The sequence below is a fragment of the Staurois parvus genome, unplaced genomic scaffold (assembly GCF_062004578.1).
Source record: "Staurois parvus isolate SC_StPar_1 unplaced genomic scaffold, SC_StPar_1.0 ptg002753l, whole genome shotgun sequence".
Classification (NCBI taxonomy): domain Eukaryota; kingdom Metazoa; phylum Chordata; class Amphibia; order Anura; family Ranidae; genus Staurois; species Staurois parvus.
Window position 1 is genome coordinate 4192621 of NW_028320549.1, and position 15268 is coordinate 4207888.

General features: G+C 47.8%; 1 long non-coding RNA gene across 1 annotated transcript; it reads right to left on the reverse strand.

Annotated features, from left to right (window-relative positions):
• Positions 1-498: 498 nt before the first annotated feature.
• Positions 499-7405, reverse strand: LOC149429333 (uncharacterized). Its single transcript, XR_016310497.1, has 2 exons — positions 7095-7405; positions 499-1085 (listed from the first exon to the last, which is right to left on the reverse strand). It is a non-coding gene; the product is annotated as an uncharacterized LOC149429333 (long non-coding RNA).
• Between the last annotated feature and the right edge of the window lie 7863 nt (positions 7406-15268).

The window sequence follows — 15268 nt, forward strand, 5'->3', positions numbered from 1 at the left end:
CTCGGGAATACCGCCAGGGAGGTTAAATGACTGCCTGTGATTTAGAGCAGTGGGAGCCAATGACAAGGCAGAGAAAAGGGACATCCAAGGCTGATGTGGCCATTCATTGATATCAATGGGGATCAAGTAAATATTGTGTGGTGGGGGTTGGCGGGGATGGGTGTACTGCAGCATACATGTTTTTGTAATGCATGCATACAATGCATGAAGCTGAAAGAACTTGAGCCTTTAAAATCAATTTATCATCGAAAATAAACAGTGGTGATGCAAAATAATACAAAGTAAATAAATAATAAAAATAATATTTATATATATATATATATTGGTAATCAAATTAAATTTTATTACAATATTACATGACTCTGCAACGGCCAGTTAAAGTAGCAATGTAATGAATAGCAATAAAGACTGTCGTCATGGAGGTAAAACCTTGCAGACAAGTGGATAAGCACAAGATAAATCTAAATATTTTGATACATACAAAACATGACTAGATAGTAGGATAAAATAGGCCATGGCCCTTTTATTGGTGAAACAAAAAACATTTTATTTCAAAAAATGTTAGTAAATGTATTTTAAATCATAAAAGAAAAAAAAAACACATTAAAAAATAAATTAATGCTTGAATACCGCTATAACAACAATAGTCCATTCATTTATTTTTTCTCACTGTTGACCAGGGGAGGACTAACAACTCATGTGGCCCCTGTGTCCTTGCCCAAACTCAAAAAAGCCTATGAAAAAGGTACCAGTGGCATCTTATGGGGCCCCCTACTGTCCCCTGGCCCTGGGGCAGTGCCAGAGTTTAAAAATGGTCAGTCTATCCCTGCTATTGACCAGAGGAAGTAGGCTACACTATTGCAAGGTGAGACATTGATGCCTGAAAACAGATGAAGGAGATGAATTATCCAGAAGTCACAGGAGCAGAATTATGTAAAGGTGATCTGGATACACAATTATCAGCCAAGTTCGCTATCCACATGGATAAGTACACGTCCTGTCACAGGTTGATGTGACCATTGAAGATCTGCAAGGGCACACCCAATAGCAACAAGAATGCTGTATACAGCGAACAAAGCCTGGACCTAAAACAGAGAACAAAGAGAACAGTTAGAAACCAACAAATAGAACAATGATATTTCACAGGATAACAGACATACATGAACAATATAACATACAACAGCATGAAGACTAAACACACCGGCCATGACACACAAGAATTACAAGAGCAACACCGCAAGCAGCCTGACACCCCCCCATATCTACCTACAGAAGTCCAAGGATGATCACAATCCAACAGAACAGAAACAACAGACTGACAACCTGACACACATCACCTCCACCTGATTACAACACAAAATGAAACATTTCCTGCACCCCAAACAAAAACACAGACTCCTAGCAAACACGACCAACACTCCACAACTGATCATAAAAAATTGGCACACGCAACTGACAACACAGACTGACCGACATCCAGACTACAACTCAACCACACTGTCCTCCCCATGTCATTGTAATTGTCCTCCCCATGTCACTGACCCCCCAATGTCACTGTCCTCCCCATGTCACTGACCCCCCAATGTCACTGTCCTCCCCATGTCACTGCCCCCCCAATGTCACTGTCCTCCCCATGTCACTGACCCCCCAATGTCACTGTCCTCCCCATGTCATTGTAATTGTCCTCCCCATGTCACTGACCCCAGAATGTCACTGTCCTCCCCATGTCACTGACCCCCCAATGTCACTGACCTCCCCATGTCAGGACCCACCATGTCACTGTCCGCCCATATGTCACTTTCCTCACCATGTCAGGACCTACCATGTCACTGCCCCCTCACATGTCTCTGTCCTCCCCATGTCAGGCAACACCATATGTCACTGTCCTCCCCATGTCAAGCCTGACCATGTCACTGCCCCCACATGTCAATGTGCTTCATATGTAATGCCCCCCCATATCACTGCCAACCCCCATATCATTGCCCCACTCAAATTTGAACTCTCCCCCTACCATGTCACTGTACCCAGGGGCGAAATTGTTGCGAGGCAAACAAGGCGTTTACCTAGGGTGGAACTTTTTAGGGGGTTGGCGTGGTGCTGCCGCCACCCCTTCCAATGGAAAGGACACTGTGTACCGGAGCGGGAAGGGGTCTGCTGTGTCTTACCTGGTTACGTGTCCCAGTCCCACGATGATGCAGTCCAGGAAGCGCTGCTCCCTCACTCCATGTTCATGCTGCTGCTCGCCTCCGCCTCCTCACCGGTGATTGGGCAACAGAACTGTAGCTCAGGAAAGGCACACAGGCGGCCAATCACATGCAAGGAGCCGTAGCCGAACGGACCCACAACATCGAGTGAGGGAGCAGCCAGAGTGAATGAAAGAGGACAGCTGACCGCCTGGTAAGTGTGCCGTGCAGATGGTGCTGCTGCAACCAGGTATGCTGCCTGCAGCAGCACCTACCCTGGCGCAGGGGTCAGCATGTTAAGTGTCTTTGGTGTAAGTGGGAGGATTAGTGCCCCATCATTGGTGTCACTGATACTAAGGATGGGGCACTATTCATCCCACTAACACCAACGATGGTGCACTATTCCTCCCATTGACACCAACGATGGGGCACTATTCCTCCCCCAACTGATATCAATAATGTGGCACGTGAAGATCTGCCCCCCTTGTCATTACCCCCCCAAGATCAGTCCCCCATGAACATCTGTCCCCCTGGTCATTCCCCCCCCGCAAGATCAGTCTCCCGTGAAGATGTGCCCCCCTTGTCATTCCCCCCCTGCAAGATCAATCCGCCGTGAAGATGTGCCCCCCTTGTCATTATTCCCCAGCAAAATCATTCCCCCGTGAAGACGTGCCCCCCTTGTCATTCCCCCCAGCAAGATCAGTCCCCCATGAAGATCTGCCCCCCTTGTCACTCCCTCCAACAAGATCAGTCCCCCGTGAAGATGTGCCCCCCTTGTCATTATTCCCCAGCAAAATCAGTCCCCCGTGAAGATGTGCCCCCCTTGTCATTCCCCCCCAGCAAAATCAGTCCCCCATGAAGATCTGCCCTCCTTGTCACTCCCTCCAGCATGATCAGTCCCCCGTGAAGATGTGCCCCCCTTGTCATTCCCTCCCAGCAAGATCAGTCCCCCGTGAAGATGTGCCCCCCTTGTCATACCCCCCCAGCAAGATCAGTCCCCCATGAAGATGTGCCCCCCTTGTCATTATTCCCCAGCAAGATCAGTCCCCCGTGAAGATCTGCCCCCCTTGACATTCCCCCCCAGCAAAATCAGTCCCCCGTGAAGATGTGCCCCCCTTATCATTACCCCCCAGCAAGATCAGTCTCCCGTGAAGATCTGCCCCCCTTGGCACTCCCTCCAGCATGATCAGTCCCCCATGAAGATGTGCCCCCCTTGTCATTATTCCCCAGCAAAATCATTCCCCCGTGAAGATCTGCCCCCCTTGTCATTATTCCCCAGCAAAATCAGTCCCCCGTGAAGATGTGCCCCCCTTGTCATTCTCCCCCAGCAAAATCAGTCCCCCATGAAGATCTGCCCTCTTTGTCATTATTCCCTAGCAAAATCAGTCCCCAGCGAAGATGTGCCCCCCTTGTCATTCCCCCCCAGCAAGATCAGTCCCCCGTGAAGATGTGCCCCCCTTGTCATACCCCCCCAGCAAGATCAGTCCCCCATGAAGATGTGCCCCCCTTGTCATTCCCCCCCAGCAAGATCAATCCGCCGTGAAGATGTGCCCCCCTTGTCATTATTCCCCAGCAAAATCAGTCCCCCGTGAAGATGTGCCCCCCTTGTCATTCCCCCCCAGCAAAATCAGTCCCCCATGAAGATCTGCCCTCCTTGTCATTATTCCCCAGCAAAATCAGTCCCCCATTAAGATATGCCCCCCCTTGTCATTATTCCCCAGCAAAATCAGTCCCCAGCAAAGATGTGCCCCCCTTGTCATTCCCCCCCAGCAAGATCAGTCCCCCGTGAAGATGTGCCCCCATTGTCATACCCCCCCAGCAAGATCAGTCCCCCATGAAGATGTGCCCCCCTTGTCATTCCCCCCCCAGCAAGATCAATCCGCCGTGAAGATGTGCCCCCCTTGTCATTATTCCCCAGCAAGATCAGTCCCCCATGAAGATCTGCCCCCCTTGTCACTCCCTCTAGCAAGATCAGTCCCCCGTGAAGATCTGCCCCCCTTGTCATTCCCCCCCAGCAAAATCAGTCCCCCGTGAAGATGTGCCCCCCTTGTCATTACCCCCCACCAAGATCAATCCGCCGTGAAGATGTGCCCCCCTTGTCATTATTACCCAGCAAGATCAGTCCCCCGTGAAGATGTGCCCCCCTTGTCATTCCCTCCCAGCAAGATCAGTCCCCCGTGAAGATGTGCCCCCCTTGTCATACCCCCCCAGCAAGATCAGTCCCCCATGAAGATGTGCCCCCCTTGTCATTATTCCCCAGCAAGATCAGTCCCCCGTGAAGATCTGCCCCCCTTGACATTCCCCCCCAGCAAAATCAGTCCCCCGTGAAGATGTGCCCCCCTTATCATTACCCCCCAGCAAGATCAGTCTCCCGTGAAGATCTGCCCCCCTTGGCACTCCCTCCAGCATGATCAGTCCCCCATGAAGATGTGCCCCCCTTGTCATTATTCCCCAGCAAAATCATTCCCCCGTGAAGATCTGCCCCCCTTGTCATTATTCCCCAGCAAAATCAGTCCCCCGTGAAGATGTGCCCCCCTTGTCATTCTCCCCCAGCAAAATCAGTCCCCCATGAAGATCTGCCCTCCTTGTCATTATTCCCTAGCAAAATCAGTCCCCAGCGAAGATGTGCCCCCCTTGTCATTCCCCCCCAGCAAGATCAGTCCCCCGTGAAGATGTGCCCCCCTTGTCATACCCCCCCAGCAAGATCAGTCCCCCATGAAGATGTGCCCCCCTTGTCATTCCCCCCCAGCAAGATCAATCCGCCGTGAAGATGTGCCCCCCTTGTCATTATTCCCCAGCAAAATCAGTCCCCCGTGAAGATGTGCCCCCCTTGTCATTCCCCCCCAGCAAAATCAGTCCCCCATGAAGATCTGCCCTCCTTGTCATTATTCCCCAGCAAAATCAGTCCCCCATTAAGATATGCCCCCCCTTGTCATTATTCCCCAGCAAAATCAGTCCCCAGCAAAGATGTGCCCCCCTTGTCATTCCCCCCCAGCAAGATCAGTCCCCCGTGAAGATGTGCCCCCATTGTCATACCCCCCCAGCAAGATCAGTCCCCCATGAAGATGTGCCCCCCTTGTCATTCCCCCCCCAGCAAGATCAATCCGCCGTGAAGATGTGCCCCCCTTGTCATTATTCCCCAGCAAGATCAGTCCCCCATGAAGATCTGCCCCCCTTGTCACTCCCTCTAGCAAGATCAGTCCCCCGTGAAGATCTGCCCCCCTTGTCATTCCCCCCCAGCAAAATCAGTCCCCCGTGAAGATGTGCCCCCCTTGTCATTACCCCCCACCAAGATCAATCCGCCGTGAAGATGTGCCCCCCTTGTCATTATTACCCAGCAAGATCAGTCCCCCGTGAAGATGTGCCCCCCTTGTCATTCCCTCCCAGCAAGATCAGTCCCCCGTGAAGATGTGCCCCCCTTGTCATACCCCCCCAGCAAGATCAGTCCCCCATGAAGATGTGCCCCCCTTGTCATTATTCCCCAGCAAGATCAGTCCCCCGTGAAGATCTGCCCCCCTTGACATTCCCCCCCAGCAAAATCAGTCCCCCGTGAAGATGTGCCCCCCTTATCATTACCCCCCAGCAAGATCAGTCTCCCGTGAAGATCTGCCCCCCTTGGCACTCCCTCCAGCATGATCAGTCCCCCATGAAGATGTGCCCCCCTTGTCATTATTCCCCAGCAAAATCATTCCCCCGTGAAGATCTGCCCCCCTTGTCATTATTCCCCAGCAAAATCAGTCCCCCGTGAAGATGTGCCCCCCTTGTCATTCTCCCCCAGCAAAATCAGTCCCCCATGAAGATCTGCCCTCCTTGTCATTATTCCCTAGCAAAATCAGTCCCCAGCGAAGATGTGCCCCCCTTGTCATTCCCCCCCAGCAAGATCAGTCCCCCGTGAAGATGTGCCCCCCTTGTCATACCCCCCCAGCAAGATCAGTCCCCCATGAAGATGTGCCCCCCTTGTCATTCCCCCCCAGCAAGATCAATCCGCCGTGAAGATGTGCCCCCCTTGTCATTATTCCCCAGCAAAATCAGTCCCCCGTGAAGATGTGCCCCCCTTGTCATTCCCCCCCAGCAAAATCAGTCCCCCATGAAGATCTGCCCTCCTTGTCATTATTCCCCAGCAAAATCAGTCCCCCATTAAGATATGCCCCCCCTTGTCATTATTCCCCAGCAAAATCAGTCCCCAGCAAAGATGTGCCCCCCTTGTCATTCCCCCCCAGCAAGATCAGTCCCCCGTGAAGATGTGCCCCCATTGTCATACCCCCCCAGCAAGATCAGTCCCCCATGAAGATGTGCCCCCCTTGTCATTCCCCCCCCAGCAAGATCAATCCGCCGTGAAGATGTGCCCCCCTTGTCATTATTCCCCAGCAAGATCAGTCCCCCATGAAGATCTGCCCCCCTTGTCACTCCCTCTAGCAAGATCAGTCCCCCGTGAAGATCTGCCCCCCTTGTCATTCCCCCCCAGCAAAATCAGTCCCCCGTGAAGATGTGCCCCCCTTGTCATTACCCCCCACCAAGATCAATCCGCCGTGAAGATGTGCCCCCCTTGTCATTATTACCCAGCAAGATCAGTCCCCCGTGAAGATCTGCCCCCCTTGTCATTCCCCCCCAGCAAGATCAGTCCCCCATGAAGATCTGCCCCCCTTGTCATTATTCACCAGCAAAATCATTCCCCCGTGAAGATGTGCCCCCCTTCTCATTACCCCCCTCACCCCAGGATCAGTACCCCGTGAAGATCTGCCCCCCCCCCCCCCCCCCCATTGACGCAAACATCACCCCCTGGCAATAAGCTCAGTCTCCCTTGATGCAAATCCCCACCCCCATGTGACTGGTACCCACGTGTAACTGCACCACCAAAACATGTTATGGGCCCCCAATATCACTGATCCCCCCACATGTGACTGTACTTGCCTTGTCACCCCCCCAGCAGCTTGGCGACATTAGGAACGTCAGCAGCAGCAGCAGTGATCCGATGCATGTGACTCCTGTACTTGCAATCCAGCATGAAAGGATCCAGCATGAAAGGAGTTAACACTTTCTCAAAGCGAGATCGCTGATCGTCTGCTTATGCCTGAAACTGGCACATGCGCAGATACAGCAAGGGGGGCAGATGCTCACGGGACACACATCTTCATGCAACACCGGGCTGGGATCTCGTGAGACTCATTTAGGTCCATGTCTCAAAGCAATAAAACGCCCGGGCTCGTGTCCTGCAGGGTGGCCCCTCACAGTGCACGTCCTATAGGAATAAAGGGGGACACGTGTGCTGGAATGCAGTTTGCATACACTATATGGGCCCTTCTACATTGCAATGCCTGAGAGGCCTCTTGGAAGGTACAAGGACTCTCACTAAGTCTTTATTTGCACTGCACGGGGTCACCGACCTTTCCACAGTCAGTGTCACTCTCCATGCATGACACAGCCGGCGTTACGGGCACAGTAGTGTGTTGTGTCGTAGTAGTCAGTGTTTGTACCAGGGGCGGACTGACAACTCATGGGGCCCCCGGGCAATAGGGGATCATGGGGCCCGTGTCCTTGCCCAAACTCAAAAAAGCCTATGAAAAAGGTACCAGGGGCAATGTCATGGGGCCCCCTACTGACCCGGGGCCCTCGGGCAGTGCCCGAGTTTCCAAATGGTCAGTCTGCCCCTGGTTTGTACTCACAATCGAACTGCTAATGGCAAATGAAATCTATCCATCATATAGAATCAGAGGTCAGCACCGCTGACAGTACAGGACTGGATTTCTTGGTGTACAATGCATACATTCCAGTAGTGGGGCACAGCAACCGAAAATTCAGGATGTCCGAAAAGGACAGTTTTTACATTTTTAAAGAAAATGTAATTAATGTGGCTGCTGTTTGTGCATTGAACTCAAAGGGACGTGATTTATCATTAAAGTCTATGGGATGCAATTTTGCATTGAAGTCTCTAGAGGGCATTTTTGCATTAAAGTCTATGAGGATGCGATTTGGAGTAAAGTGATTCTAAAGACTTATATTTAAAAAAAAAAATGTCTAGGTACTTGTCTGTTAATTCACCGGATTTATATATATATATATATATTTATTTTTTTTTTTATATATATATATATTTAAATAAAACATAAAAAATATATATGTATATATATAAATAAATCCGGTGAATTAACAGACAAGTACCCACGTCTATTCTTACCTGCTCTGTGCAGCGGTTTTGCACAGAGCAGCCTGGATCCTCCTCTTCTTGGATCCCCCTGCCGGCACTCCTGGCCCTTCCCTTTTGTCGGGTGCCTCCACAGTAAGCAGCTTTCTATGGGGGCACCCAAGCATGCACACTCCCCAGCCACTGCTCTGTGTGTCCATTCACACAAAGAGCTGCATCTCAGTCCCACCCCTTTCTCTTCTCATTGGCTCACTGGCTGTGATTGACAGCAGCAGGTGCCAATGGCTCCCCTGCTGTCTCAGCTGATGAGGAGAGGGAGTCCCGGGATAGTCTACACTCCAGTGCACATCGCTGACTTGAGGCTTAGGTGAGTATTAGGGGGCTGGGGGGATGCTGCACAGAGAAGGTTTTTTACCTTCATGCATAGAGTACATGAAGGTAAAAACCTTGAGCCTTTACAACCACTTTAAAATCTATGGGACTCAATTTTGCATTGAAGTCCCTAGGAGGAGTTTTTGCATTAAAATCTATAGGGGCACAATTTTGCATTACATTCTATGGCACGCGATTTTGCAATAAAGTCACTAGAGGGCGTTTTTGTATGAAAGTCTAAGGGACACGACTTTGTTTGAAAGTCTATGGGACGCGACTTTGCATGTGAATTGCCTTGACACATTCCTTTTATAATAAGCCATTATCGGCACCTTTTTTTCCTATTGGTAAAATGCCAATAACACTATTTTCAACCGATACATTTTGGCCGTGGAGATATCTGTGCATCCCTACATTCCAGACCTCATATTAGCCCCAATGGATGCACATGTAGGAATCTGCTGCCCTTTACTGCTGTTCAGTGTTCAATGTGATTATTTATGTCCATGACTTCATGTCCCTGTGTGTCTGGGTCAGAAACCCCAGAAGGTGGAAGTAGAGAGACTACTGAGCCACATGACTTTATACATACAGGGGCTGCTACTGCAGAGGCATTTTTACCCAAACCAGAAGCAGAGGCTACAAAGCAAGTATTCCTATGCTCTAAAAGTTTGAAGTGACTACAAAGGATAATGTTTTTTTACCTTAATGCATCCATTGCATTAAGGTAAAATACTTTACAAGATTAGTCCCCCCCCCCCCTTCTTACCTGAGATCGATCTTGATGCAGTGCTGTGCCCGAGAGCAGCGTCATTGCTTCTCTCTGTTCTCACTGGACATAAAGGCACCTGCTTCTGTCAATCATCTCCAGTGAATAGCAAGTGGAGGGTGGGGCCAAGATGCGCTATGTGTGTTTATAGATGCACAGAGCCTGACTCAGGAGCAAACCCACATGCCTGCCCCATAGCAAGCGCTTGATATAGGGGCAGACACTGAAGCAGAGGATCGGATATCACAAGCTGCCCATAGCTTCTTGAGTGTATATGGAAATCATTGTGATAGACTCATCTCTGTCCTATTGTTATTATCTCACATGCACAGTGCCAGATAGCTAGGCCTGTGCTACTGTATGTGTGTAGTGGTCACCTTCCAGTATATTAGTAGGTGAACCTGTTTATTGCAATAGAGTGTATATGCAGCTCCTGTTATGTTAGTTAACCCTGTCCCTTCTGGTTGGGATTCTATAACTAGTGTTAGCTTAGGACTCGATAACCAGCATAGGCTAGAGCCAGGTTAGGCATTCAGCGCCACCTCTGGTAGTCAGAGGTCCAGTTTCATGTCAAATTAGAAACTACCAGGGAGGGAATAAAGTGCAGAGTAGATAGTCTGGCCCTGAGAATCTGTGTTCCAGGCTGGTTGGACTACAGTTGGAGGATCACTCCATCACCCCTGACCTTGTCTTCAGGTCTCTGACACAAAGACGTATTCCACATTGTGGTCACCCTCAGGGACCCCTGCAAGTGAACTTTGCTGCAACATTCATCTGAAGGTATCTCTATCAATGACTACAGTATATATACAGATGTTATCCTATACTTGTTCTCTCCTGCCCCCCCCCCCGTGCTGTTTTCTTTTGGCCCCCCTGTACTGTACTTTCCTAGCCACTCTGTACTGTTCCCTCCTGCCCACCTGTACTATGCTGCACTCTCTTGGCCCCCCTGTACTCTTCCCTCTGCCCGTTCGTACTGTGCTGTGCTCTCCTGGTTCCCCTGTACTGTGCTGTGCACTCCTGCCCCCCAGTACTGTGCTGTGCTCTGCTGCCCCTTGCCCCTCCCTGTACTGTGCTCTCCTGCCCCCCCCCCCCCAGTACTGTGCGTTCCTGGCCCCCCTGTACTCTTCCCTCCTGGACCCCCTGTACTGTGCTGTGCTCTGCTGGTCCCCCTGTACTGTTTCCTCCTGGATCCCCTGTATTGTGCTGTGCTCTCCTGGTCCCCCTGTACTGTGCTCTCCTGGTCCCCCTGTACTTTGCTGTCCTGGTCCCCCTGTACTGTGCTCTCCTGGTCCCCTTGTACTGTGCTGTCCTGGTCCCCCTGTACTGTGCTCTCCTGGTCCCCCGCTGTGCTCTCCTGCCCCCCCCTCTGTTCTGTGCTCTCCTGCCCCCCTGTACTGTGCTGTGCTCTGCTGGTCCCCTGTGCTATTCCCTCCTGGATCCCCTGTGCTGTTCCCTCCTGGATCCCCTGTGATGTTCCCTCCTGGATCCCCTGTGCTGTTCCCTCCTGGATCCCCTGTGCTGTTCCCTCCTGGATCCCCTGTGCTGTGCCCTGATACCCCTGTACACTGCTTATCTCAAGTTTGACCCAGAATTGAGCATCTGTGCAAAAAAAGTAAGTGCACATTTCACATTAAGGAAGTAAGTTTTAATACTCGGTTGTTAAATACTGTTTCTAAGAATAATTGCTGTTATATCTACAGCTCGCTGATCACATCAATGTTCCGTGAACTGTAGATATGAAAATTATTTCAGGGGTTCCCTGAGATCTCAGATATTTTGTCAGGGGTCCCTCAAAGGCAAAAAAGTTGGGAAACACTACTCTAGAGGATGGTCAGGGGCATTTGTAGGTAGAATTCATATGTCAAAGCCTTTTTATTTCACTGACTGCTCTGTAAACATGTGTGCTCTTTGTCCTCAGAGTACACAAGTTTTTTCTTGTTGAATAGGGAGGGTAGTGTGGACAGACTCTGGTGGTGCTGGTTTGTCCCAGGTTTACAAAATAGCAATTGGCCAGATATTGGACTACAGCCATTCATTGCATCATTATTTGTCAACCAGAGTGCATCTGTTAAAGAGCATAGACATGAAAATCATAGCCCACCCACTGTCATGGAATGTGTATCTTATATCTAGGGTGCCTATACCCATATGGAAGAAAAATATATTTAAAATATATTTTGACAAATATGCTACAATTTTGGCCATATTCAATATATTTTAAAATATATTGCAATTAAAAAAAAAATAAAAAAAAATAAATATATATATATATATATATATATATATATATTTCTTATGAAAAAGATTTTTTTTAAAAACATTTCAAATATACTGTATGTCTTTAAAAATACAAATCTACATTTTTGGATTGGACTGCATTTACAAATATATGTAAAAATATATATTAAAATTACTTTTTTAATGTTAAAAATAATCTGAAGAATATATTGTAAAAAATATATGTAATAAAAAAAAAAAAAAATATATATATATATATATATATATTTTTTTTTTTTTTTTTTTTTTTTTTTTTTATAAATATATTGAATATAGCCAAAATTGTAGCATTTCAAATATATGTCAAAATTTTTGGAAGAATATTTTTTAAATATATTTCAAATATATTTTTCTTACATGTGAGTAGGTCTATCATTATCTTCCTAACCTCTGCAAATATCATCAACGTGTTGCTCGGTGCATTCTGTTACCCAATGATGAGTGTCATGTGACCACTTCCATTCTGGCTTCTGTGCAACTATGTGCAAATACTCAATTATGTAAATTGACTTCTATTACATCATTGAAATCAACTTCTACAGTACAGAAATTGTTGTTTAAATCTACATTTGCTTGAATAATGCAAGGAGGTATGTCAGTCGTAATCACCTGTGTTTATACTCAATAAATGGAGTCACCTGTCTAGGACACAGTGACACCATGGCAAATATTTGTAGTGAAAACACGGAAGTTGTCAAACACAAGTGTGCAATCATATGAAGTGAAATTTTAACAGTGTAAATATCACAACATTGGTTTGCACTTAACTTAAAACCCTTGCTTGATTTAACATTATATGTCCAATTAGGAAGAATTAGGAATTGGGAACTAATCAATGGACATTTACTATACATATGTACTATGGTAAGCGTAAAGTTTATGTAAAATCTAACAATGACTGGTAGGATTACTAGGATAAAATATTAAAAAGAAGAAAATAATGCAGTCACCACGTCAGAGGACTGGTAAACTGCAATAATACAGAAAATTGTTGCGTATACTTACCTCAATTTTCCTTTCATGGCTGTCTTCGTGTCCTCAAATTTGTGGGTAAACTCCAGACCTCGGCCCTTCAGGACAGCCCTCAGCTTTGTACAAATCAGCTTCCAATTATCTCAACGTTTACTAAATCACTAAGCTTGCAATGGACACCAGGGAGAGAAAATATGCTGACATTAAGAAAGCCAGGAAAGGAAATTTATGGTAATTATGGGCAACAACTGTTCATATACCTGGCTCACATTATGTCAGCATACTTGTCGGATTTGTCTAGAAATAACAAGAGAGGGCTAAAAGAAAAATACAGAAGACTGACGCTACTCAAAAAAATGTAATTATGAGACAAGGCTGAAGACATGACCAAAGAACCAAATGGACTGTGGACTGCATCCACTTTGTAGTGATGTATGAATGTGTTGGGTGTACTCTAACTTGCACTGTATCTGTCAAAACCTTAGCAAATGATGCCCCATAAGGTCAACACACTTCTTTTTGAAAGAGCCCTGATTTACTGAGGTTGGGGACACCTGATGCCTAATATGCCATCTGAATCACTTTAACAATCCAGCTAGAGGTTATCCTAGATAAGGCCAGAATTCTCTTCTTCGGACCCTTAGGCTGGACAAACAGCCTATATTTTCTCAAGGAGTAAGGAATATAAAGAAGCAACCTGCAAAGGACTTAATGGTATTCTCCTAACTAAAATAAAATTCTGAATTCACTTATGAAAATAAGCAGGGCAAGGTCTTAAGATGACTATCTAAAAACACCTGGTGGTAGGTTTCCATATTCAAAAGTGCCTGAGTCTCCAAAGACAATAGCTGTGAAGAAAGCCATTAGCAGACGCAAATGCCAAAAAGAACAAGAGTAGATTGGAAAGAAAGGAGGAGAAACCAGGGCTTCCATGACTAATGGTAGGTCCCACTGTGGAAAAATTTGCTTTACAAAGATTTTATTGGGTTTTTGTTTTTCAAAGTTTTGTAAAAAGATACAGAAGAATGAACACAATTGAGCACAGTGGAAGTCATAGGAGAACAAAAGTACAGCAATCAAAACAGGCACATTCCAACTGTTATGGATCCGCCAGGTGGTGCCTCTGGCAGCCCACTGGACAGGAATACCCAGAGCGTGGAGTCTAAATCCCGGTCTGCGTGTTCACCAGGGCCCCTGATGGTGGGGATGGACTTAAAGCAGACCAGGACCAGGTCACGACCTCCGAGCAATCCCACATGTGGCAGAGGAAACCTCCGGGGATGGATACAGGAGAAGAGCCAGATGTGAGGAGGCCGGCAGGCCCAGGCAGGATGGATGGATGGATGGACGGATCGTAGTCAAACTAGCCAGTTGTCACCGTGGGGCAGCGAGGTACAGAATCGGCAGGCAAAGTATAGTCAGGTCACAGGCAGGGTCAGTATAGGAAAGGTCAGTCCGCAGAGAGGTCAAACAAGCCGGGGGTCAGGACAGGAGAAGGCAACGTAGTCAGAACAATCCGGGTCAAAAGCAGGAGAAGGCAACGTAGTCAGGGCAATCCAGGTCAAAATAACTCACTCACAGGGGTACAGGAACTCAGGTAACAGGATATACCTTGCGGCGATTTGTGACAGCGCAGGGCATCTTTAAATACTGCGCCCCGCGCTGTCATTGGCCGCCCAGCGTGTACTTGAGGCACCTACTGCGCATGCGCGAGTCTCCCTCAGCCGCGGCCGGCCGGGACCCAGTGCCCGTATCCCGACGCGAGCCGCCAAGACTGCGCATGCGCCGGATGAGACACCGCGGCGGACCCTGACACCAACTGGCCCATGTAAACATAAGAAAGATATACAAAAATTCCTTACAGGCTGAGAATGGGCTTAGATATTGTACAAATTCAGCAGCATTATGTCTTTCACGGCACTATTGATTGGGAAATGTATTGCCAATGAAAATGTGGAAAATGAAGGAAGAGACCAAGGAGCCAAGTCCACTGTGGAAAAATTTGGCTGAAGGTCTTATCTTCATTCCAGGCTTGAGCAACGCAGGGCTGGAACTCAGGGACATGGGTTTACAAATCAACAGTATTTGATTTGCTCAGAGTTGACAAGGCGACACCTGCACTTTCAAAGTCCTAAGACTGAGATTGATTGCAAGGGATGTTGTTGATCAAAGGGTTTTCCCAATTTCACCCCTCTTTCTTAGCCAACTTTATAAATCTATCCCATATTCTATGATATGTTGATTTCACGAAGTAGACTTCAGTAGAGTGAGAATGGTGAAGAGAGGCCTAAGTGCTGCAGCCTTTCCCTTTCAAACTCCAACCCATCATTCTTAGTGTGATCACATTAAGGTACAGTATATCCTTCTAGAATAGGGCATTCCTGTTGCATGGAAACAGAGGCTTTTTAAAGGTGAGGAATCCATAGCCTTCTGGATCAAAATGAAGTGATCGTAATCTGTCTTCCGCTGGTTCTTTAGCAAGAATCTCAGGATCATTTGCACAGGAGGATACAGGTATACAAACCTGAAGGGCCATAGACTGGAGGGAGG